Source organism: Lithobates pipiens, unplaced genomic scaffold (assembly GCF_037356315.1).
Source record: "Lithobates pipiens isolate NorthernLeopardFrog02 unplaced genomic scaffold, aLitPip1_a1.2 Scaffold_28, whole genome shotgun sequence".
Classification (NCBI taxonomy): domain Eukaryota; kingdom Metazoa; phylum Chordata; class Amphibia; order Anura; family Ranidae; genus Lithobates; species Lithobates pipiens.
Genome location: NW_027507789.1, coordinates 82,921,995 through 82,947,220, shown reverse-complemented (window position 1 = coordinate 82,947,220; position 25,226 = coordinate 82,921,995). Strand labels below are relative to the sequence as shown.

Genomic DNA, 25,226 nt, shown 5'->3' with positions numbered 1-25,226 from the left:
CTGAAGAGCTCGCCTATGGCCACATAACCCTGAAAGCACCAGATCTTGTCAGATCTCAGAGACTAAACAGGGTCGGGCCTTGTAAATACCTGGATGGGAGACCACCTGGGAATACTAGGTGCTGTACACTTCTTATTATGTTGTTGGCGTTGACTTGTTTCTTTTGTTTGTTTCCCAAAGTGACCATCTTGGCGTTAGTCAAGAGGGTTGAGAGTGCCTGAAGAAATCTCCTACGGCCACATCACCCTGAAAGAGCCCATTCTCATTTGATTTCAGAGGCTAAGCAGGGCTGGGACCTGGTTAGTACCTGGATGGGAGACCACCTGGGATTTTACGATGCCATAGTTTTTTTTTTTAAGTTGTTGGCATTGGCTTTTTTGCTTGTATCCCAAGGTGACCATCTTGGAGTTTGTCAAGAGGGTTGAAAGTGCCTGAAGAGATTGCCTCAGGGCACATCACCCTGAAAACACCCGATCTCGTTTGATGTTGGAGGCTAAGAAGAGTCGGGCCTTGTTAGTACCTGGATGGGAGACCGCCTGGGAATACCAGGTGTCTTAGGCTTCTTTTTATGTTGTTGACATTGACCTGTTTTTTTTTGCTTGTATCTCAAGGTGACTATCTTTGCATTTGTCAAGAGGGTTGAAAGTACCCAAAGAGGGGGGGCGTGGCTTACCGGCTGATGTAGGAGGACGTGCATGCCTTGAGCTCCGCCAGCCATCCGTGCTTACATCCTTACAGTCTGCTCTGAAACGCTGTTTTCGGGGCCCTTACCTCCTGCCACGCTAGGAGAAGCATCCCGGACCACCGCGGTATATCTTGGGACCCATGCTGTGATGTCCAGACGCCATACCGGAGGGAAGGGGCTGACGGACCCCCCAGGCCAAGATGGCGCCAGCGCGCGGCGTGCAGCCAGAGACCAGTACAAGGAAGCGGCACAAAAGCTCCTCTATGGTGGTAAATCATACAAGGATGCCCTGGCTGGCCAGCCCTCTCCTCAAGCTACCCCTGGAGGTTCTCCTGAGGCAGATGACACAGTCCCCTTGGAGGATGCAGATGGATTGTCCGCAGCATGGCACACAGTGAGTACACCCAGGGACAGTGCTAGGCCTGAGGCACAGGCCATCCCCTCTCCAGTACTGGAAAGGGAGCCTACACTAAGGGACATATTTGCCGCTGTCACCTCCTGTAATCACTATATTGCAGCCCTCTCAGAGGACATTAAAGGGGTTAAGGCTGAAATAACTTTTGTCCGCCATGACATGCAAAAGCTCAGGGAGAGAACAGCTGCCTTGGAAGGCAGACTGAGTACAGTAGAGGATGATCTAGCCCCCATGCAAAGGGATCTGAAATATAATTGCCATCTTACTGAACAGCACGCTATGCGACTTGATGAGATGGAAAATCGCATGAGACGCAATAATATTCGCGCTTTGGGGATTCCGGAACGTGTTGAGGGTAAAAACCCGGTTGACTTTATTGAAAATTGGTTGATTGCCACCTTTGGCAAAGAATCCTTGTCACCTCTTTTTGCTGTAGAACGCGCCCACCGGGTGCCATCTCGCCCCCTACCCCCGGGCAATCGCCCCAGGCCCTTCTTGTTTAAACTCCTCAACTATAGAGACAGGGATACCATTCTCTCTAAAGCGCGGGGGTTGTCAGACAAGATGGAGATTGAGAATTCCAGGATTTCGCTATTTCCGGACTTTTCAGCAGAGCTCCAGAAAAAGCGTGCAACATTTCTTGAAGTTAAGAGACGCCTTCGGGACCTTAACGTTCAATATGGTATGCCAAGCTTCAAAGATCTCCTCCACGATAACGGCACTTTCAGACAGGATGACTGGACTTCCACTTTTGCAGGTCCGGCGGAAGGCAGAGGTTTTTGGTTCCATTGCAACCCCATTAGAGCTACAGGATGCCTGCACATGTGAAACCCTGTTTGTCATCTAGAAGAGTCTTCTATGGGCGTTTCCATGGCCTTCCCCCAGCCCCGAGTTTTGTATGGGGACTATTAGACTGCTATCTTTCCCGTGTGGGAGCCCCGCGGGCTTTAATACAGAAGATGCCACGGTTTTTTGCTGTTTAACTGTTTTTCTTTTCTTTTTCCTTTTGCTTAATTTTCTTTCTCTCAGGATCGCAACGGACAAGGACTATTTCCCGGCCTGTCTGCACCCGTCTGGGCGCCTCTTCCTAGCTGCTACAGCTCATGCCGGACTTTTTTCTCCCCATTTTTGGGGCATCTCAGGTGATGCGACTTCCCAGTCGCTTGTTGCTGATATATATGTGTTAACTGCATTTTTCCTCCCTGGTTGTTTACGAATGTTAATATGGTCACTCCTATCTACATTTATATTTTGTATTCCTGATGGCTAAGGTTAGATTTCTTTCTTGGAATGTCAGGGGGCTGGGCAATCCGGTGAAGAGGCTGGCGGTGTTGCGGCACCTTAAGGATATGAAGGCTGGTATTGTGTGTCTGCAGGAGACACATTTTGCTCCTGCTGGTACTCATAGCCTTGGGTCTAGACTGTATACCCAGCAATTCCATTCTACATACTCTGCTTATGCAAGGGGAGTGAGTATCCTAATTAGACAACATACCAATTTCTCTTGCTCCCAACAGGTTATTGACCCGGGGGGGAGGTACATCTTCTTGTTGTGTAAGATTGCTACTGTACATTGCATTATCGCTAACGTTTATATCCCGCCGCCGTACTCGGCGGAGGTTCTTAGGCGCCTAGCTGGGTTCATGGCACAGTTCCCTGGCATACCCCTGCTGGCGATGGGTGATTTTAATAACTATGTTAACGGCCTGTGGGATAAGATTCCAACTCCTCCTGTGGTCCCCTCCCGCCCTAATGGCGATACTCCCTTTGCAGCTCTATTAGCTGAACTTGGGCTGGTAGATGTCTGGTGGAGAGCCCACCCCCACACCCGTTTGTACTCCTGTTGCTCTCCGGCGTTTGGGAGCTTGTCCAGAATAGACTTGGGACTGGGGAACTCTGCCCTTCTTCCCCTAATTAGTGACTCTGGATATGGGGTTAGACATGTATCCGACCACTCCTCTTTGTGGATTGAGATGTCCCTATCTACTGACCTCGCACCTAGGAGTTGGAAGCTTAACCCCTTTTGGCTTGCACTTTTCCCGCAGCCTGACCCCATAGCAAGTGCCCTTAAACTTTTCCTGCAGGACAATTTAGGCTCGGCCTCTATAGACGTAGTCTGGGATGCAGCTAAGGCCTTCCTTAGGGGGCAATTTATCACTGCTATAAATAGTATAAAACGGAATACTAAAGCTTGGGAAATGGAGGTCGGTAGAGCACTTAGAGAGTCAGAGCAGGCCTATGTTGACAACCCTTCGGAGGACACTAAGAGGTCTTGGTTGGGGGCGCAATCTATGTCTAGACAGGTGACTTTACAACTGGCAGAAAATAAACGATTTTTCCTACAACAAACGCACTTTGAGGAGGGGGAATCGACAGGCCATATGCTGGCTCTGCTGGCGAGGGCTCAGGGTTCCGCTCCTATGGTTCACTCACTGTGCGATTCACAGGGGGTGACCCACTCGGACACCCCTGGGATCTTACAGATATTTCGGTCCTTTTATGCAGACTTGTACTCCTCCAAGGTGTAGCCCGGTGACGGGGAGATTGTGGACTTTTTGAATGGTTGTGATATCCCATGCCTGTCTGCGTCGGATGGGGGGCTGTTGAACGCCCCCATAACGGAGGATGAATTGGCTTCTGCACTGGAACACTCCCATAATAACAAAGCTCCGGGGGCAGATGGCCTCCCATCCGAGGTATACAAGCGTTATGCCTGTGTTCTTTTGCCCACCCTTTTGAAAGTGTTCAACAACGCCCTAGAGACAGGGGTCCTGCCCGCTTCTATGAACGAAGCAATCATAATTGTACTTCTAAAACCGGGTAAGGTAACGACATCACCGGACGCATATAGGCCCATCTCCTTGCTCACGACAGACGTTAAACTATTGGCTCGGGTCTTGGCGACGAGATTGTCCCTGGTAATACACAAACTGATCCATAGGGATCAATCAGGATTTATTCCCTCGCATTCAACTGCCTTAAATATTCGCCGTTTATTCCTAAACCTACAGGTCCCTGTGGATAACCCTGGTAATCAGGCCGTCCTCTCGCTGGACGCGGCTAAGGCCTTCGATAGTGTTGAGTGGCCTTATCTGTGGAAAGTGATGGAGCGGATGGGGCTGGGCAGTACATTTATTAGCTGGGTCCAACTATTATATGCCAAGCCGACGGCTAGGATTAGAGCTAATGCGGAGCTTTCCGACCCATTCGTGCTGTATAGAGGCACGAGACAGGGGTGCCCTTTGTCGCCCCTGCTCTTTGCCATGGCGCTTGAACCACTAGCAGCCAGAATGAGATCGGCTCCGGACATTGTTGGATTCTGCAGGCCCACTGGAACGGATGTGGTATCACTATACGCGGATGACACGCTTATATACCTGGGGGACACACAGGGTTCCCTCACAGCCACTATGAACTTGATTACCCTATTTGGTACATTATCCGGTTTTAAGATTAACTGGGACAAGTCTGTACTACTGCCCTTGTCCCCTCTAACGGCACCTCTACCCCCTTGTGCAAACATGATCCAGACGGTTGCGTCCTTTAAATACCTGGGGGTACAGATATCCCCCGAGGTGACGGACTATGCCAATCTGAATCTTCTGCCATTGTTACTTAAGTTCAGGGATAAGTGTAAGATCTGGTGCAAACTGCCGCTATCGGTAGTGGGAAGGGTGAACCTCATTAAAATGGTATGGGCTCCGCAGTTGCTCTACGTTTGTCATAACTCCCCGACCTGGATCCCGAAACGTTGGTTCGATAAAATTGACTCTCAGTTTAGGGAATTAATATGGTGTAGAAAGACGGCCAGGCTTAGTTTACTTACCCTGCAATATAATAAGGACGAAGGGGGGTTGGCACTACCACATGCTAGGCTGTATTTTTTGGCTTCGCAGCTCCAGCACCTGGGTGGGTGGGGGTCAGATGATCCCCTGGACCCGATATGTAGGATACTGGATGACACTGTCGCCCCGGACATAGCATTGTCCAGGTTGGAAGCAGGCTTCCCTCATATGGACAGGAGTTCCCGACTATTATACTGCTGAATACCCTATGGTCCCAGGTTAAACAACTATTACGAATACGTGGCTTCCTTGCCCTCACCCCTATTTGGGGGAATGCTAATTATGGTGAGCTTTTTAAGCTCAAGGGATTTGGTAACTGGAGTAGGAGCGGCCTCCGGTACCTCTCGCAGCTGTATAGTGGACGGGTACTGAAGTCCTTCATGGAAATACAGGCTGAGTTTGACATCCCACGTAGGGATTTTTTTAAATACTTACAGTTACGTCATGCGCTACAGACACAGGCACGAAGTGTGCAGCTTTCCCTAACGGACCATCCTGTGGTACAAGGGATATTCATACAGACTGAACGTAAAGGTATGATTTCTAGGGGGTATGCTATGCTTCTTGACGCAGTGCAGGACCCGGCACGTCTTCCATGTCGGCAGAAGTGGGAGGCGGACCTGGGGCCCTTGGACGCGGAGACCTAGAACCTTTGTTTGTCCTCCGCTCCGTTGGTGTTGGTATCGGCCTCCCATAGGCTCTCCCATCTATACTTACTACATAGGACTTATAGGACACCAGTTAAACTGCACAGTTGGGGTGTTAGGGGGTCTCCCCTTTGCCCTAAATGTATGCGGGACCATGGGGGTCTCATGCATATGTTCTGGAGGTGCCCGAAACTCAAACGGTATTGGGATGGAATCCTTGACACTATATCTTCTGTGTTCTCTGTTGATATTCTGCGGTGTCCGTTGGTCTGCCTGTTGGGAGCCCTGGATGAAGAATCGTTGACGCCCTCGGTTCATACGGCCATTATTAGGTTGCTTTACGTAGCCAGGAAATTAATAGCGCGATTGTGGATAACACACAGGGTTCCCACCAGGCAGCAATGGACGGAACAGGTGAACCAGATGCTGATCAGGGAAAAGATAACATACCAACACAGAAATGCACCGCACAAATTTAATGCCATGTGGGGGGGATGGCTCGAGGTTCCGGGACTAGCCCCCCACCAACTTATACAGGACAGACTTTTACAGGGTTGACTGAAGGTCCAAGGACCTGTGCATGGAGGTACATAAATACTCGTGATCCCGGTAAGGGGCTAATTCTATGTCTCTCCCTCACCCGGTATTTGTAGGGGGTGTAGGGAGACACCAGTAGGACTGGGTGGAGGGATGCGGGCCGCAGTGCATAATCATGGTACTTATGTGGTTGTCTCCTGGTGTGGTGTGGTCTCTGAGAGAATGTTACTTTTGTTTTTACTCTTGGTTCCTTTTTCTTACTTTTTTTTTTAGTTTCATTGACATTTTCCATGTCTCAGCGGTCTACAAACCGAGCCTATTTGTACTTTGTGTTTCCTGTATACCTTTTGATGTAAAAACCAATGCTGCTGTACGACTGTACTTTACTCCTATGTTTGGTTTGTACCATATGTGTTTTGCAATAAAAACTTATTTGATTTAAAAAAAGAAAGTGCCCAAAGAGATTGCCTATGGGCACATAACCCTGAAAGCGCCCGATCTCCTCTGATCTCAGAGGCTAAACAGGGTTGGGCCTTGCTACTACCTGGATTGGAGACCACCTGGGAATAATAGGTGCTGTAGGCTTCTTTTTATGTTGTTGGCGTTGACTTGTTTTTTTTTTTTTGTTTGTTTACCAAGGTGACCATCTTGGTGTTTGTCAAGAGGGTTGAGAGTGCCTGAAGAGCTCGCCTATGGCCATATGACCCTGAAAGCACCAGATCTCATCTGATCTCAGAGACTAAACAGGGTCGGGCCTTGTAAATACCTGGATGGGAGACCACCTGGGAATACTAGGTGCTGTAGACTTCTTCTTATGTTGTTGGCGTTGACTTGTTTTATTGTTTGTTTCCCAAGGTGACCATCTTGGCGTTTGTCAAGAGGTTTGAGAGTGCCTGAAAAAATCTACTATGGCCGCATCCCCCTGAAAGAGCTCAATCTCATTTAAACTCAGAGGCTAAGCAGGGCTGGGACCTGGTTAGTACCTGGATGGGAGACCACCTGGGATTTCACGATGCCATAGTTTTTTTTTTTAAGTTGTTGGCATTGGCTTTTTTGCTTGTATCCCAAGGTGACCATCTTGGAGTTTGTCAAGAGGGTTGAAAGTGCCTGAAGAGATTGCCTCAGGGCACATCACCCTGAAAACACCCGATCTCGTTTGATGTTGGAGGCTAAGAAGAGTCGGGCCTTGTTAATACCTGGATGGGAGTCCGCCTGGGAATACCAGGTGTCATAGGCTTCTTTTTATGTTGTTGACATTGACCTGTTTTTTTTTGCTTGTATCTCAAGGTGACTATCTTGGCATTTGTCAAGAGGGTTGAAAGTGCCCAAAGAGATTGCCTATGGGCACATAACCCTGAAAGCGCCCGATCTCCTCTGATCTCAGAGGCTAAACAGGGTTGGGCCTTGCTAGTACCTGGATTGGAGACCACCTGGGAATAATAGGTGCTGTAGGCTTCTTTTTATGTTGTTGGCGTTGACTTGTTTTTTTTTTGTTTGTTTGTTTACCAAGGTGACCATCTTGGTGTTTGTCAAGAGGGTTGAGAGTGCCTGAAGAGCTCGCCTATGGCCATATGACCCTGAAAGCACCAGATCTCGTCTGATCTCAGAGACTAAACAGGGTCGGGCCTTGTAAATACCTGGATGGGAGACCACCTGGGAATACTAGGTGCTGTAGACTTCTTCTTATGTTGTTGGCGTTGACTTGTTTTTTTTTTGTTTGTTTCCTAAGGTGACCATCTTCGTGTTTGTCAAGAGGGTTGAGAGTGCCTGAAGAGCTCGCCTATGGCCACATAACCCTGAAAGCACCAGATCTCATCTGATCTCAGAGACTAAATAGGGTTGGGCCTTGTTTATACCTGGATGGGAGACCACCTGGTAATACTAGGTGCTGTAGACTTCTTCTTATGTTGTTGGCGTTGACTTGTTTTATTGTTTGTTTCCCAAGGTGACCATCTTGGCGTTTGTCAAGAGGTTTGAGAGTGCCTGAAAAAATCAACTATGGTTGCATCACCCTGAAAGAGCCCAATCTCATTTGATCTCAGAGGCTAAGCAGGGTTGGGACCGGCTTGACACCTATTTTGGTAACTATTGCACTTCTTTGGAGGCCATTTGTGTGGATGTACCCACATTTTGTGTACACACTCCATTGTAGCCAAGTAACAGTGGCGCCGGACCTTGCATATAAATAATTCTGTTACTGGTTGCATCCCCTTTGGGGCTGCGATTTATAGGGCTGGCGACGCTGTCTGTGTGCCCTCCCATTTACGTCTAGTCTCACTTTAGCCTCTGTAGCGCGGCCTGGGATCTGCAAGATCTGATTACTTTTTAATTGTTTCCTAAGGTGACCATCTTGGCGTTAGTCAAGAGGGTTGAGAGTGCCTGAAGAAATCTCCTACGGCCACATCACCCTGAAAGAGCCCAATGTCATCTGATCTCAGAGGCTAAGCAGGGTTGGGACCAGTTTAGTACCTGGATGGGAGACCGCCTGGGATTGCCAGATGCCGTAGGCTTCTTTTTATGTTGTTGAGTAAAATTTTTCAAAGACTTTGGCGATTTGGGTTGGGGTAGAGGCCCTATAGCCATTCTCATCTATCAACTGTGGTATGTAAGAGGCAGATTTAAACTCCTTTACTGACCTGGCTAAGATTTTTCCGCATTTGTCCCCTGACTCCTACTTCAGTTTATGACAAAACTGGAGTGCCGCTTTCGCTTTATAATGGAGTAGGTCAGTAACCTGGGTACGGAGTGTCCCCAATTCAATCTCTAAGATCCGTGAGGGGGCATGTTTATGCTTCGCTTCCATAGAGGAAAGTTCACGAAACAGATTAGCAAGCTGTTCCTTCCGTGTTCGTTTGATGCGCCCCGTGCCTGATAAGTACCCTGCGGAGTACTGACTTGTGAGCCTCCCAAATTATCCCTGGGTCGCAGTCCTGCGTTTAGTTTTCTTGGAAATAAAGGTCCAATTCCCTGGTCACATCTGCTAAAACTTCCGGTATCTGGAGGAGGCTCTCATTAAGGTGCCAGAATAGAGACCTAGGTGAGGGGTTCCTAGAGAGGGTGTAGGTAAGGGCTACAGGAGCGTGGTCAGACCAAGTAATATGGCCGATGGAGGAAGAGCTCACCAAGTGCAGTTGGTCATGTGGAATCAAGAAGAAGTCTATCCTCAAGTATGATTTGTGAGGGGAAGAGCAAAAAAAGTAGTCCCTTTCCCCGGAGTGTTGCAGACGCTAGACATCAACTAATTGGTCATTCAGTAAACATTTAGCAATCCGCTTTCTAGAGGAAATGAGGAGCAAGGAGCAAGAGGCAGAAGTGTCAACCGATGGTGAAAGGGGACATTAAAGTCCCCACCTAATATCAACTGGCCCTCTCGAAAGTCACATAATCTGTGCAGGGTAGTTCTGAGGAACGTGTCTTGGTGATCATTGGGAGCGTACGCAGTGGCAAATGTAAAAAGGAGCTCTCCAATGTGGCCCCTAAGAAAAAGATATCAGCCCCCAGGGTCCACCAGAGAATCCTGGAGATCCCAGGGGAGCCTGCTAGAGATCAGAATGGAGACTCCCTTGGTCTTAGAGGAGGGGTTAGTAGAGTGGTAGGCCTTAGGGAAGGATCTCGACCGTAGAAAGGGGAGGCTAGTATTTTTAAAATGTGTTTCTTGTATAAAGGCCACATCAGTACATGAAGTCTTCAGTTCTCACAGGAGGATCCACCGTTTTTCAGGGGAGTTCAGTTCCTTAACGTTTAGAGAGGTGACCTTGACTGAGTCTGCCATTGCTCCTCAGGGAGGGGGAGGGGGATGTCAGAGAAAAGCAAAGAAAGTTGAACCAAGGTAGGTATTGGGTAGGTAATGGATGGCGGGAACTAAGGGGGAGAAAGGAAGGGCAAATGGAAGGAAAGGTAAGGGGAAAAAGAGGCCGGGCACCTGAACCCCAGGGGGAGAGGGAAATTAAGGGTTGTCCGCACTCAACAGTACAGGAAGGGTATACTAAAACAGCACAATTATGCTATAGCGCTTACCAGATGTACACTGGGTTCAAAGCGCCGCCCTACTTGGGTTGGTGGGTAGACAGGTCGGAGAGGGAGCCCCCGGATCCTAGTCCCCCCAGTCCCGGCAGTGGTAAATGTCACGTCTGATACCGGTATGCAAATAAAAGACAGCACTGAGGGGTCTCCTCAGCTCGCCCTAAACCTAGGCATGCACGAGGGAGCCCGTCACAACAGAAAAGGCATCCCAGGACTTTCTTCTGTATAATCTAGCCTATCTTTATACATTAGCCTGTCTTTTGTACACATTAGCCTCTCTGTATAAACTAGCCGGTCCTCTGTACACACTAGTCCATCTGTATACACTAGTGTATACAGATAAACTAGATTATACATAAGAACGTCCTGGGTATGCAGAGATGGAGGCTAGGGTATACAGAGAGAGAGGCTAGAATATGCATACTTGCTAGTGTATACAGACGGACTAGTGTATACAGAAGACCGGCTAGTTTATATAGAGAGGCTAATGTGTGCAAAAGACAGGCTAGTGTATACAAATAGGCTAGATTATAGAGAAGAACATCTTGGGTATGCAGAGATGGAGGCTAGGGTATACAGAGAGAGAGGCTGGGTTACACAGAGAGGTCGGTGTATGCAGACTTGCTAGTGTATACAGATGGACTAGTGTATACAAAGAGGATTGGGTATACAGATAGCTAATCTATAAAGAGAAGCTAGTGTATACAAAAGACATCTAAGGGTATACAGAGAGGCTTGTGTATGCAGAAGACCGGCTAGTTTATACAGAGATGCTAATGTGTACAAAACACAGGCTAGTGTATATAGATAGGCTAGATTATACAGAAGAACGTCCTGGGTATGCAGAGATGGAGGCTAGGTTATACAGAGAGAGAGGCTGGGTTACACAGACTTGTTAGAGTATACAGACGGACTAGTGTATACAGAAGACCGGCTAGTTTATACAGAGAGTCTAATGTGTACAAAAGACAGGCTAGTGTATACAGATAGGCTAGATTATACAGAAGAACGTCCTGGGTATGCAGAGATGGAGGCAAGGGTATACAGACAGAGAGGCTAGAGTATGCATACTTGCTAGTGTATACAGACGGAGTAGTGTATACAGAAGACTGGCTAGTTTATACAGAGAGTCGAATGTGTACAAAAGACAGGCTAGTGTATAAAAATAGGCTAGATTATAGAGCAGGACGTCCTGGGTATGCAGAGATGGAGGCTAGGGTATACAGAGAGAGAGGCTGGGTTACACAGACAGGATAGTGTATGCAGACTTGCTAGTGTATACAGACAGACTAGTGTATACAGAGAGGCTTGGGTATACAGAGAGCTAATGTATAAAGAGAAGCTAGTGTATACAAAAGACAACGAAGGGTATACAGAGAGGTTCGTGTATACAGAAGACCGGCTAGTTTATACAGAGAGGTTGTGTACAAAAGACAAGCTAGTTTATACAGATAGGCTAGATTATACAGAAGAACGTCCTGGGTATGCAGAGATGGAGGCTAGGGTATAAAGAGAGAGAGACTGGGTTACACAGAGAGGCTAGTGTATGCAGACTTGCTAGTGTATACAGACGGATTAGTGTATACAGAGAGGCTTGGGTATACAGAGAGCTAATGTATAAAGAGAAGTTAGTGTATACAAAAGACAACCAAGGAAATACAGAGAGGCTCGTGTATACAGAAGACCGGCTAGTTTATACAGAGAGTCTAATGTGTACAAAAGACAGGCTAGTGTATACAGATGACTAGATTATACAGAAGAATGTCCTGGGAATGCAGAGATGGAGGCTAAGGTATACAGAGAAAGAGGCTTGGTTACACAGACTTGCTAGTGTATACAGTCGGACTAGTGTATACAGAGGACCGGCTAGTTTATACAGAGAGGCTAATGTGTACAATAGACAGGCTAGTGTATACAGATAGGCTAGATTATACAGAAGAACGTCCTGGGTATGCAGATATGGAGGCAAGGGTATACAGAGAGAGAGGCTAGAGTATGCATACTTGCTAGTGTATACAGACGAACTAGTGTATACAGAAGACCGGCTAGTTTATACAGAGAGGCTAATGTGTACAAAAGACAGGCTAGTGTATACAGATAGGCTAGATTATACAGAAGAACGTCTTGGGTATGCACAGATGGAGGCTAGGGTATACAGAGAGAGAGGCTGGGTTACACAGAGAGGCAGGAGTATGCAGACTTGCTAGTGTATACAGATGGACTAGTGTATACAGTAGACCGGCTAGTTTATACAGAGAGGCTAATGTGTACAAAAGACAGTCTAGTGTATACAGATAGGCTAGATTGTACAGAGGAAAGTCCTGGGTATGCAGAGATTGAGGCTAGGGTATACAGAGAGAGAGACTGTGTTACACAGAGAGGCTAGAGTTTGCAGACTTGCTAGTGTATACAGACGGACTAGTGTATACAGAAGACCGGCTAGTTTATACAGAGAGGCTAATGTGTACAAAAGACAGGCTAGTGTATACACATAGGCTAGATTATACAGAAGAACGTCCTGGGTAGGCAGAGATGGAGGCTAGGGTATACAGAGAGAGAGGCTGGGTTACACAGAGAGGCAGGAGTATGCAAACTTGCTAGTGTATACAGATGGACTAGTGTATACAGTAGACCGGCTAGTTTATACAGAGAGGCTAATGTGTACAAAAGACAGTCTAGTGTATACAGATAGGCTAGATTATACAGAAGAGCGTCCGGGTTATGCAGAGATGGAGGCTAGGGTATACAGAGAGAGAGGCTTGGTTACACAGACTTGCTAGTGTATACAGATGGACTTGTGTATACAGAGGACCGGCTAGTTTATACAGAGAGGCTAATGTGTATAAAAGACAGGCTAGTGTATACAGATAGGCTAGATTATACAGAAGAACATCCTGGGTATGCAGAGATGGAGGCTAGAATATACAAAGAGAGAGGCTGGGATACACAGAGAGGCTAGTGTATGCAGACTTGCTAGTGTATACAGACGAACTAGTGTATACAGAGAGGCTTGGTATACGGAGAGCTAATGTATAAAGAGAAGCTAGTGTATACAAAAGACAACCAAGGGTATACAGAGAGGCTCGTGTATACTGAAGACCGGCTAGTTTATACAGAGAGGCTAATGTGTACAAAAGACAGACTAGTGTATACAGATAGGCTAGATTATACAGAAAAACTTCCTGGGTATGCAGAGATGGAGGCTAGGGTATACAGAGAGAGAGACTGGGTTACACAGACTTGCTAATGTATACAGAAGGACTAGTGTATACGGAAGACCCACTAGTTTATACAGAGAGGCTAACGTGTAAAAAAGACAGGCTATTGTATACAGATAGGCTAGATTATACAGAAGAACGTCCTGGGTATGCAGAGATGGAGGCTAGAGTATACAGATAGAGAGGCTAGAGTATGCATACTTGCTAGTGTATACAGATGGACTAGTGTATACAGGGAGGCTAATGTTTACAAAAGACAGGCTAGTGTATACAGATAGGCTAGATTATTCAGAAGAACGTCCCGAGTATGCAGAGATGGAGGCTAGGGTATACAGAGAGAGAGGCTAGAGTATGCATACTTGCTAGTGTATACAGACGGACTAGTATATACAGAAGACCTTTCTAGTTTATACAGAGAGGCTAATGTGTACAAAAGACAGGCTAGTGTATACAAATAGGCTAGATTATACAGAAGAACGTCCTGGGTATGCAGAGATGGAGGCTAGGATATACAGAGAGAGATTCTGGGTTACACAGAGAGGCTAGTGTATGCAGACTTGCTAGTGTATACAGACGGACTAGTGTATACAGAGAGGCTTGGGTATACAGAGAGCTAATGTATAAAGAGAAGCTAGTGTATACAAAAGACAACCAAGGGTATACAGAGAGGCTCGTGTATGCAGAAGACTGGCTAGTTTGTTGGCATTGACTTATTTTTTTTTCCTTGTTTCCCAAGGTCACCATCTTGGCATTTGTCAAGAGGGTTGAAAGTGCCTGAAGAGATGGGAACATCACCCTGAAAGCACCCGATCTCGTTTGATGTTGGAGGCTAAGAAGAGTCGGGCCTTGTTAGTACCTGGATGGAAGACCGCCTGGGAATACCAGCTGTCGTAGGCTTCTTTTTATGTTGTTGGCATTGACCTGTTTTTTTTCCGCTTGTTTCCCAAGGTGACCATCTTGCTGTTTGTCAAGAGGGTTGAGAGTGCCTGAGGAGATTGCCTATGGCCATATCACTCTGAAAGCACCCAATCTCATATGACCAGTTATTGTAGGCTTCTTTTTATGTTGTTGGCGTTGATTCGGTTTTTTTTTTTCACTTGTTTCCCAAGGTGACCATCTTGGTATTTGTCAAGAGGGTTGAAAGTGCCCAAAGAGAACGCTTACAGCAGCTTCACCCTAAAAGAGCCCTATCTCTTCTCATCTCGGAGGCTAAGAAGGATTGGGCCTAGTTAGTACCTGGATGGGAGATGGCGTTGGAATACCAGGTGCCATATTCTTCTTTTTATGTTGTTGACATTGACTTCTTTTTTTTTCGCTTGTATCTCAAGGTGACTATCTTGGCATTTGTCAAGAGGGTTGAGAGTGCCCAAAGAGATCGCCTATGGGCACATAACCCTGAAAGCGCCCGATCTCCTCTGATCTCAGAGACTAAACAGGGTCGGGCCTTGCTAGTACCTGGATTGGAGACCACCTGGGAATACTAGGTGCTGTAGGCTTCTTTTTATGTTGTTGGCGTTGACTTGTTTCGTTTTTTTGTTTGTTTACTAAGGTGACCATCTTCGTGCTTGTCAAGAGGGTTGAGAGTGCCTGAAGAGCTCGCCTATGGCCACATAACCCTGAAAGCACCAGATCTCGTCTGATCTCAGAGAATAGGGTCGGGCCTTGTTAATACCTGGATGGGAGACCACCTGGGAATTCTAGGTGCTGTAGGCTTCTTTTTATGTTGTTGGCGTTGACTTGTTTATTTTTTTGTTTGTTTACTAAGGTGACCATCTTCATGTTTGTCAAGAGGGTTGAGAGTGCCTGAAGAGCTTGCCTATGGCCACATAACCCTGAAAGCACCAGATCTCGTCTGATCTCAGAGACTAAATAGGGTCAGGCCTTGTTAATACCTGGATGGGAGACCACCTGGGAATACCAGGTGCTGTAGACTTCTTCTTATGTTGTTGGCGTTGACTTGTTTTTTTGTTTGTTTCCCAAGGTGACCATCTTGCCGTTAGTCAAGAGGGTTGAGAGTGCCTGAATAAATCTCCTACGGCCACATCACCCTGAAAGAGCCCAATGTCATCTGATCTCAGAGGCTAAGCAGGGTTGGGACCAGTTTAGTACCTGGATGGGAGACCGCCTGGGATTTCCAGATGCCGTAGGCTTCTTTTTATGTTGTTGGCGTTGACCTATTTTTTTCCGCTAGTTCCCAAGGTGACCATCTTGGCGTTTGTCAAGAGAGTTGAGAGTGCCTGAAGATATTGGCTATGGCCACATCACCCTGAATCTGTTCCATCTCGTCTGATCTTGGAGGCTAAGCAGGGTCGGGCCTGGTTTATGCCTGGATGGGAGACCTCCTGGGAATACCAGTTGTCGTAGGCTTATTTTTTTTTTCAAATATAATTTTTTCTCCAAACAGGGGAAGGCGGTCCCCCGAGTACATAATGCAACAGAGAAATACAGAGCAAAAAGCAGCTGAACAATACTTGATACAGGTATATTCGCAACTGTGAGTCTGCCTTCCATCAATCATAATGATTCGAGGCACGGATAAAGTACTGTACCAAGATCCAGGGTCACACAAACCCCAGGTCCCTCCGGCATAATCCATCCAGAGGGGTGTGTGGGGCCTCATTCCCAATTTTCCACTTTTTCCAAAAGAGAGAGGGGGTGGAGGGGGTGAGAGATAGGGGAAGAAGGCAGAAAAGAGAAGGGGTGAAAGATCAGGAAAGGAGAAGAGGGGACGAGACACGAGGGCAGACACTGCCCAAGGGGCCAGTCAAAGAAAGCTCAAAGCACTAAGGCGATAGCAGGTGACATCCTTCCAGCGAGAATACAAAGGCATTCCAGATGTCCCAGGTTTGTTTAAAAAATTCTTGTTTACCTTGTGATGTGAGAATCAAGTCCTCCATTTTTTTAATGTCCTCTATTTTCCTAAGCCAGTGAGTAATGAAAGGGGGGAACATTTTTTTCCAATAGAAAGGGATGCAAGATTTCGCCGCATTTATCACATGCCGTAAAATTGATATTTTGTTCTTCTTAATGGGAATCTGTGAATGGTGCAAGAGAAAGAATGCAGCCTCTTCCGGGATGGATAAGGCCGCGTACACACAGGCGGACTGTCTGGCCAACTAAGTCCGTCAGACAATCCGACAGACAGTCCGTCCTACTTTTGAATGAACAGACTTGACCACACACGATGAACAGACAGTCCGCTGAAAGCTTGCGCGATGACGTGTACAGCACGTACGACGGGACTAGAAATATGACGTCCAATACACTGCAATGCAACCTTCGGCCGTGTAAATCCTTTCTGAGCATGCGCCATACTTAGTCCGTCCAACTTGCCTACACACGAGCGGACTGTCCGCTGAAACCAAAGTTGGACGGACAATATTACGGAAATTCCGAAAGACTTAGTCCGCCAGACTGTCCGCTGAAAAAGTCCGCTGAAGCCCACACATGAGCAGACTGTCCGCTGAAACACGTTTCAGCGGACCAAGTCCGTCAGACAGTCCGCCCGTGTGTACGCGGCCTAAGTCTGTGAATTTTTGTGTTATGCATCGGATCTCTGTCCAGAAGTCCACCAAGCTGGAGCAGGACCAAAAAATCTTCTTCTCCACACCTCCAGCATATGTTCGAGGAAGAGGGGAAACATTTATGCAGCTTTGATGGTGTCAAATACCACCTGGTGAGAAGTTTAAAATTTGTCTCCTGTATCTTCGTGTACAGTGAGGTTTTGAGAGCCAAAGTGATCATGCGTTGTCTCTGTGCTGGGGAAAACGAGCAATTAAGGTCTTTTTCCCAGTTGGACAGACAGGTTAAGTGTGGGTGATCTGTTTGAGAGAGAATGTGGGCCAAAGGGCCTTCACTCCTGCATAGAGTCTCAAACTCCGTCTGAGGGCGGGAGAAAATTTGAGGATTGGGAATGGAATGGAGAAAATTATGTTGTTGCGCCGCTCTCCAAAAAGGCAGTTGGAAAAGCCCTGTCGGATCTGTTAGGGTTGAGAAAGAAGGCCATTTTCCGTCAATGACGAATTTAGACGCATGGTCTACGTTGGAATTTCTAAGTGGGTCCCCAGTTCAAAGTTTGGATTGCCACGTATAGGGTATGGGGGGAAGTCAAAGACGTGAGTGTGTTTTGGGTAGCGATCAGGTGACTGACTTTCAACGAAGCCCCTATAGTGGGATGTGATGTCAATTCTGTGGGTAAATCCTTGTAGCACCACATGGCGCTTCTTAGCGGAATTCGGGAGTGAGATTGTTCTAGTTGCACCCAGAGCTTAGAAAGTTTGTTTCGATTCCAGTCCAATACACGCCCCAGATGGGAGGCCAGGTAGTAGCGTCACAAGTCAGGGAGAACCAACCCTCCCTGTTGTTTAGACAATGTCAGCTGTGACCACTTAAGTCTGGGATTTTTGTGGGCCCAGTTAAATTGAGTGAGCAGGGATTGAGCTTGCTTAAAAAATGGGACTGGAATCTGGATCGGGAGAGCTTGGAAAAGATAAGGTAAATTTAGGGAGTATGTTCATTTTAATGAGATTGCATCTCCTGAACCAGGAATGGAGGCCAGAATGCCACCCGTGAAGCAAACTGCGGATCTTAGTCACAAGGGGTGGAGGGAAGTTCAACATAAACGTATGAGCGATGTCCGTTGGAATGTAAGTACCTAAGTTCTTAAGGGCTGTATGGGTCCATTTAAATCGAAAATTGGACTGCAAGTCTAGTAACGTTTGCGGGGGGACTGCAACCCCCATGGCCTCTGATTTCAAGAAGTATCCCATATATCTGGAATTCCCGAAGGAGATTTGGCACGGAAACTCTGGGATTCGTCAGCGAGAACAGCATGTCATCCGCGTAGGCAGATATCTTGCACTCAATAGTACCCATTTGGAGTCCCGTTATGTCTGAGTTTTGTCGAATTGTGGAGAAAAAGGGTTCCAAAGACGTGCGAATAATAGGGGTGACAGGGGGCAACCCTGTCTGGTCCCATTCCCGATGTCAAGGGGAGATGAGAGAACCCCATTCGCTTTGACTTGAGCTGAAGGGCATGAGTATATCTTACTTATCCATGCCAGCATCCGTTCACTCAGACCTATATGGCGAAGGACCGAGAAGATGAATGTCCATTTGACCCGATCAAAAGCCTTCTCGGCATCAGTACTCACGAAAAGACAAGGGGTCCCAGATGACTTTGCTTTATGGACCAGGGTAAGCACCTTAATGGTGTTGTCCCTATCTTCCTGGGTGGGAATAAAACCTAACTGGTTAATGTGTATAAGGGACTGCAAGTGCTGTGCCATTCGCGTGGCGAGGATTTTAGAGAATAGTTTTAGGACCAAATTTAGGAGGGAAATGTGTCTGTAGCTCCCACATAGGCCCGGGTCTTTGCCCTCCTTACGTATCAAGGAGATGTGGGCTCTAAGGTGATCCTCAGGAAAATCCACATTCGAGCTCAGAGTATTAAATAAATTCACCAAGCGTGGGCGAGAATAGGGAGGAATGTCTTATAGTATTGTACGGTATATCCGTCAGGGCCCGGAGCCTTACCCACCTTCGGAGGTCCCACGGCCGTCTGGACTTCTTCCAGTGTGATTGGGTCCTCCAAGTACTCCAGTGATTCCGATGAGAGGGTTGGTAGACCAGAGCCGGTTACATATCTGTCTATATTGTCCTGTCCGGACCCTGAATCGGGCAGGTTGTAGATATCAGAGTAAAATTTTTCAAAGACTTTGGCTATTTGGGTTGGGGTAGAGGCCCTATAGCCATTCTCATCTATCAACTGTGGTATGTAAGAGGCAGATTTCAACTCCTTTACCGACCTGGCTAAGATTTTTCTGCATTTGTCCCCTGACTCCTACGTCAGTTTATGACAAAACTGGAGTGCCGCTTTCGCTTTATAATGGAGTAGGTCAGTAATCTGGGTCCCCAATTCAATCTCTAAGATCCGTGAGGGGGCATGTTAATGCTTCGCTTCCATGGAGGAAAGTTCACGAAACAGATTAGCAAGCTGTTCCTTCCGTGTTCGTTTGATGTGTGCCCCGTGCCTGATAGGTACCCTGCGGAGTACTGACTTGTGAGCCTCCCAAATTATCCCCAGGTCGCAGTCCTGAGTTTAGTTTTCTTGGAAATAAAGGTCCAATTCCATGGTCACATCTGCTAAAACTTCCGGTATCTGGAGCAAGCTCTCATTAAGGTGCCAGAATAGAGACCTAGGTGAGGGGTTCCTAGAGAGGGTGTAGGTAAGGGCTACAGGAGCGTGGTCGGACCAAGCAATATGGCCGATGGAGGAAGAGCTCACCAAGTACAGTTGGTCATGTGGAATCAAGAAGAAGTCTATCCTCAAGTATGATTTGTGAGGAGAAGAGCAAAAAGAGTAGTCCCTTTCCCCGGAGTGTTGCAGATGCCAGACATCAACTAATTGGTCATTCAGTAAACACTTAGTAATCCGCTTTCTAGAGGAAATGAGGAGCGAGGAGCAAGAGGCAAAAGTGTCAACCCATGGCGAAAGGGGACATTAAAGTCCACACCTAATATCAACTGGCCCTCCCTAAAGTCACATAATCTGTGCAGGGTAGTTCTGAGGAACGTGTCTTGGTGATCATTGGGAGCATACGCAGTGGCAAATGTAAAAAGGAGCTCTCCAATGTGGCCCCTAAGAAAAAGATATCGGCCCCCAGGGTCCACCAGAGAATCGTGGAGAACCCAGGGGAGCCTGCTAGAGATCAGAATGGAGACTCCCTTGGTCATAGAGGAAGGGTTAGTAGAGTGGTAGACCTTAGGAAAGGATCTCGACCATAGAAAGGGGAGGCTAGTATTTTTAAAATGTGTTTCTTGTATAAAGGCCACACCAGTACAGGAAGTCTTCAGTTCTCATAAGAGGATCCACCATTTTTCAGGGGAGTTCAGTCCCTTAACGTTTAGAGAGGTGACCTTGACTGAGTCTGCCATAGCTCCTCGGGGAGGGGGGCGTCAGAGAAAAGCAAAGAAAGTTGAACCAAGGTAGGTATTGGGTAGTTAATGGATGGCAGGAACTAAGGGGGAGAAAGGAAGGGCAAATGGAAGGAAAGGTAAGGGGAAAAAGAGGCCGGACACCTCAACCCCAGGGGGAGAGGGAAGTTAAGGGTTGTCCACACTCAACAGTACAGGAAGGGTATACTAAAACAGCACAATTATGCTATAGCGCTTACCAGATGTACACTGGGTTCAAAGCGCCGCCCTACTTGGGTTGGTGGGTAGACAGGTCGGAGAGGGAGCCCACGGATCCTAGTCCCCCCAGTCCTGGCAGTGGTAAATTTCATGTCTGATACCGGTATGCAAATAAAAGACAATCAGTAACATCATAGAACCAAAAAACAATAGTATATACAAAACAGAGGTAGAGCATATAACTGTCAGCACTGAGGGGTCTCCTCGGCTCGCCCTAAATGTAGGCATGCACGAGGGAGCCCGTCACATCAGAAAAGGCATCACAGAATGGGATCCACCACCCCCCGTCCCATACCCCAAAAGTACATGCAGTCCCCGAACAAATGCATTTCTCCCTTTGGCAGATTGTCCTCTCCTTACCCGCTTTCCCCTGTCCACGCCCCGGGGGAAAATGGGGGGGGAGGGGGAAAGGGGGAGGGAAAGGGGGGAGGGAAGAGAGGAAAGGGGGGAGGGAAGGGGGGGCAGCAAGGGAGAGGGGACAAACACGCGGAAATGTCAAGTCCTTTAGCGCACTCCCACCAGCAACCACCCGGACCCCATAAATTTCAACTCCTCCCCTCCGTGGTCACCACATCAAGATGAAAGGGAGCAGCCCTGGTCGGTGCATAGAAAATCCAGCAGGCAAGGGGCTGGGGCCACCATCCCTCCATCCAACGGGAGACTTCACCCGAGCAGCAGTCCTGGGGCCCGCCAATTAGTGTCTCTCCTGCATCGCCATCGGGGGCTGTGTAGAGCATCCGGAGGGATGCTGGGACCGCCCAAACAGTAAGGGGTAAATCCTCCAGGGGGGTCCAGAGTCAAACTGGAGGGAAGCAGTGTCTTGTATCAATAGGCTCAATAAATAAGTCATCCAGGGTGTCCCCGTAAGCTGCAGAAGGCAGTGTCGGCAAAGAGTAGGTGGGGACCAGAGGGGGAGGGGACGAGGGGCGCAACCAGGGGGAGGGGACAAATATGCGAGAATGTCAAGCCCTTCCAGTACAGCGCATTAGGTATCACTCAGACCCCCCCAAAGTGCAACTCCCCCCTCTAAGGTCAAGACTCCAGAAGGGAAGATGAGCCGCCCTGGTCTGTACATGAAAGAACCTGCTGCCAAGGGGTTGGGGGCATCATCCCATCCTCCAATGGGAGATGCCACCGGCATGACAGCCCGTGTCCTGTCAATTGGTGCCCCTCCGACAATGTCGCCAGGGTATATGTGGAGCATCCAGGGGGATGCAGGTACCACCCAAACAGTGAGGGATAAAGCATCCAAGGGGGACCGGTGTCAGACATGAGGGTAGCGGTGTCTTGTACAAGTTGGTTAATTGGACAAGTCATCCAGTGTGTTCCAGTGAGCAGCGGAAGGCATGGTCGGTAAGGATTATGAATGGGTGGGGGCCAGGGAGTGCATAAAATTGCCACCAGATGACCGGGGCAGAGGGGGCAAGGGGATGAAAGTCAGATCTGGTAGGTGGGCGGGTGAGGAGTGTCCCTCATATTACTCACGTTGGCCATCCCTTGAAGCTGAGCGCTCTGCATACCCAGGACTTTCTTCTGTATAATCTAGCCTATCTGTATACATTAGCCTGTCTTTTGTACACATTAGCCTCTCTGTATAGTCTAGCCGGTCCTCTGTACACACTAGTCCATCTGTATACACTAGTGTATACAGATAGGCTAGATTATACAGAAGAACGTCGTGGGTATGCAGAGATGGAGGCTAGGGTATACAGAGAGAGAGGCTAGAGTATGCATACTTGCTAGTGTATACAGACTGAGTAGTGTATACAGAAGACCGGCTTGTTTATATAGAGAGGCTAATGTGTGCAAAAGACAGGCTAGTGTATACAAATAGGCTAGATTATAGAGAAGAACATCTTGGGTATGCAGAGATGGAGGCTAGGGTATACAGAGAGAGAGGCTGCGTTACACAGAGAGGCCGGTGTATGCAGACTTGCTAGTGTATACAGACGGACTAGTGTATACAGAGAGGCTTGGGTATACAGAGAGCTAATCTATAAAGAGAAGCTAGTGTATACAAAAGACATCCAAGGGTATACAGAGATGCTCGTGTATGCAGAAGACCGTCTAGTTTATATAGAGAGGCTAATGTGTACAAAACAGAGGCTAGTGTATATAGATAGGCAAGATTATACAGAAGAACGTCCTGGGTATGCAGAGATGGAGGTGAAGGTATACAGAGAGAGAGGCTGGGTTACATAGACTTGCTAGTGTATACAGATGGACTAGTGTATACAGAAGACTGGCTAGTTTATACAGAGAGGCTAATGTGTACAAAAGACAGGCTAGTGTATACAGATAGGCTAGATTATACAGAAGAACGTCCGGGGTATGCAGAGATGGAGTCTAGGGTATAAAGAGAGAGAGACTGGGTTACACAGAGAGGATGGTGTATGCAGACTTGCTAGTGTATACAGATGGACTAGTGTATACAGAGATGCTTGGGTATACAGAGAGCTAATGTATAAAGAGAAGCTAGTGTATACAAAAGACAACCAAGGGTATACAGAGAGGCTCGTGTATACAGAAGATCGGCTAGTTTATGCAGAGAGGCTAATGTGTACAAAAGACAGGCTAGTGTATACAGATAGGCTAGATTATACAGAAGAACGTCCTGGGTATGCAGAGATGGAGTCTAGGGTATAAAGAGAGAGAGACTGGGTTACACAGAGAGGATGGTGTATGCAGACTTGCCAGTGTATACAGATGGACTAGTGTATACAGAGGGGCTTGGGTATACAGAGAGCTAATGTATAAAGAGAAGCTAGTGTATACAAAAGACAACCAAGGGTATACAGAGAGGCTCCTGTATGCAGAAGACCGGCAAGTTTATATAGAGAGGCTAATGTGTACAAAAGACAGGCTAGTGTATACAGATAGGCTAGATTATACAGAAGAACGTCCTGGGTATGCAGAGATGGAGGCTAGGGTATACAGAGAGAGAGGCTAGAGTATGCATACTTGCTAGTGTATACAGACGGACTAGTGTATACAGAAGACCGGCTAGTTTATACAGAGAGGCTAATGTGTACAAAAGACAAGCTAGTGTATACAGATAGGCTAGATTATACAGAAAAATTTACTGGGTATGCAGAGATGTAGGCTAAGGTATACAGAGAGAGAGGCTGGGTTACACAGACTTGCTAGTGTATACAGACGGACTAGTGTATACGGAACACCGTCTAGTTTATACAGAGAGGCTAACGTGTACAAAAAAAAGGCTATTGTATACAGATAGGCTAGATTATACAGAAGAACGTCCGGGTTATGCAGAGATGGAGGCTAGGGTATACAGAGAGAGAGACTGTGTTACACAGAGAGGCTAGAGTATCCAGACTTGCTAGTGTATACAGACGGACTAGTGTATACAGAAGACCGGCTAGTTTATACAGAGAGGCTAATGTGTACAAAAGACAGTCTAGTGTATACAGATAGGCTAGATTATACAGAAGAACGTGCGGGTTATGCAGAGATGGAGGCTAGGGTATACAGAGAGAGAGGCTTGGTTACACAGACTTGCTAGTGTATACAGATGGACTTGTGTATACAGAGGACCGGCTAGTTTATACAGAGAGGCTAATGTGTACAAAAGACAGGCTAATGTATACAGATAGTCTAGATTATACAGAAGAACGTTCTGGGTATGCAGAGATGGAGGCTAGAGTATACAAAGATAGAGGCTGGGATACACAGAGAGGTTAGTGTATGCATACTTGCTAGTGTATACATACGGACTATTGTTTACAGAGAGGCTTGGTATACAGAGAGCTAATGTATAAAGAGAAGCTAGTGTATACAAAAGACAACCAAGGGTATACAGAGAGGCTCGTGTATACAGAAGGCCGGCTAGTTTATACAGAGAGGCTAATGTGTACAAAAGACAGGCTAGTGTATACAGATAGGCTAGATTATACAGAAAATCTTCCCGGGTATGCAGAGATGGAGGATAGGGTATACAGAGAGAGAGGCTGGGTTACACAGACTTGCTAATGTATACAGAAGGACTAGTGTATACGGAAGACCTGCTAGTTTATACAGAGTGGCTAACGTGTAAAAATGACAGGCTATTGTATACAGATAGGCTAGATTATACAGAAGAACGTCCTGGGTATGCAGAGATGGAGGCTAGAGTATACAGAGAGAGAGGCTAGAGTATGCATACTTGCTAGTGTATACAGATGGACTAGTGTATACAGTAGACCGGCTAGTTTATACAGAGAGGCTAACGTGTACAAAAAACAGGCTATTGTATAAAGATAGGCTAGATTATACAGCAGAACGTCCTGGGTAGGCAGAGATGGAGGCTAAGGTATACAGAGAGATAGGCTGGGTTACACAGAGAGGCAGGAGTATGCAGACTTGCTAGTGTATACAGATGGACTAGTGTATACAGTAGACTGGCTAGTTTATACAGAGAGGCTAATGTGTACAAAAGACAGGCTAGTGTATAAAGATAGGCTAGATTATACAGAAGAACGTCCTGGGTATGCAGAGATGGAGGCTAGAGTATACAAAGAGAGAGGCTGGGATACACAGAGAGGCTAGTGTATGCAGACTTGCTGGTGTATACAGACAGACTAGTGTATACAGAGAGGCTTGGTATACAGAGAGCTAATGTATAAAGAGATGCTAGTGTATACAAAAGACATCCAAGGGTATACA

At 47.1% G+C, this 25,226-nt stretch overlaps 4 pseudogenes; all 4 read left to right on the top strand.

Annotated features, from left to right (window-relative positions):
* Positions 1-6,817: 6,817 nt before the first annotated feature.
* On the top strand, positions 6,818-6,936 carry LOC143937703 (5S ribosomal RNA; annotated as a pseudogene).
* A 529-nt stretch (positions 6,937-7,465) lies between these two features.
* Positions 7,466-7,584, top strand: LOC143937117 (5S ribosomal RNA; annotated as a pseudogene).
* Positions 7,585-7,688: 104 nt separating this feature from the next.
* On the top strand, positions 7,689-7,807 carry LOC143936287 (5S ribosomal RNA; annotated as a pseudogene).
* Positions 7,808-15,184: 7,377 nt separating this feature from the next.
* On the top strand, positions 15,185-15,303 carry LOC143936793 (5S ribosomal RNA; annotated as a pseudogene).
* Positions 15,304-25,226: the final 9,923 nt, after the last annotated feature.